The sequence below is a fragment of the Tachysurus vachellii genome, chromosome 3 (assembly GCF_030014155.1).
Source record: "Tachysurus vachellii isolate PV-2020 chromosome 3, HZAU_Pvac_v1, whole genome shotgun sequence".
Taxonomy (NCBI): domain Eukaryota; kingdom Metazoa; phylum Chordata; class Actinopteri; order Siluriformes; family Bagridae; genus Tachysurus; species Tachysurus vachellii.
In genome coordinates this window covers 6,025,587-6,025,871 of record NC_083462.1, presented here as the reverse complement: position 1 = coordinate 6,025,871, position 285 = coordinate 6,025,587, and positions in this window count along the sequence as shown.

Sequence of the window (285 nt, the reverse complement as noted above, 5' to 3'; positions counted from 1 at the left end):
CCTGGTTCAGAGCCGGTGCTTTGGCGGTCGAAACAGAAAGAACTGGTTCTAAATTAGGCTCTGGCTCCGAACCAGCACTCGAACTGCCTCGGTGGAAAAGGGGCACAAGTGAGGACAATAATGCAGGTTTTCTGTTTCTCTACACTCCCTGATGACCCAGGAGATAAAAAAAAATCCTGTGTGTCGAGTAGAAAAAGGTGTGAAAATGAAAGTGAATGGAGGTGAGAGAGTGCAAAGACTGCACAAAGAATATACAAGAGACAACACACATATTAACACAAGTGA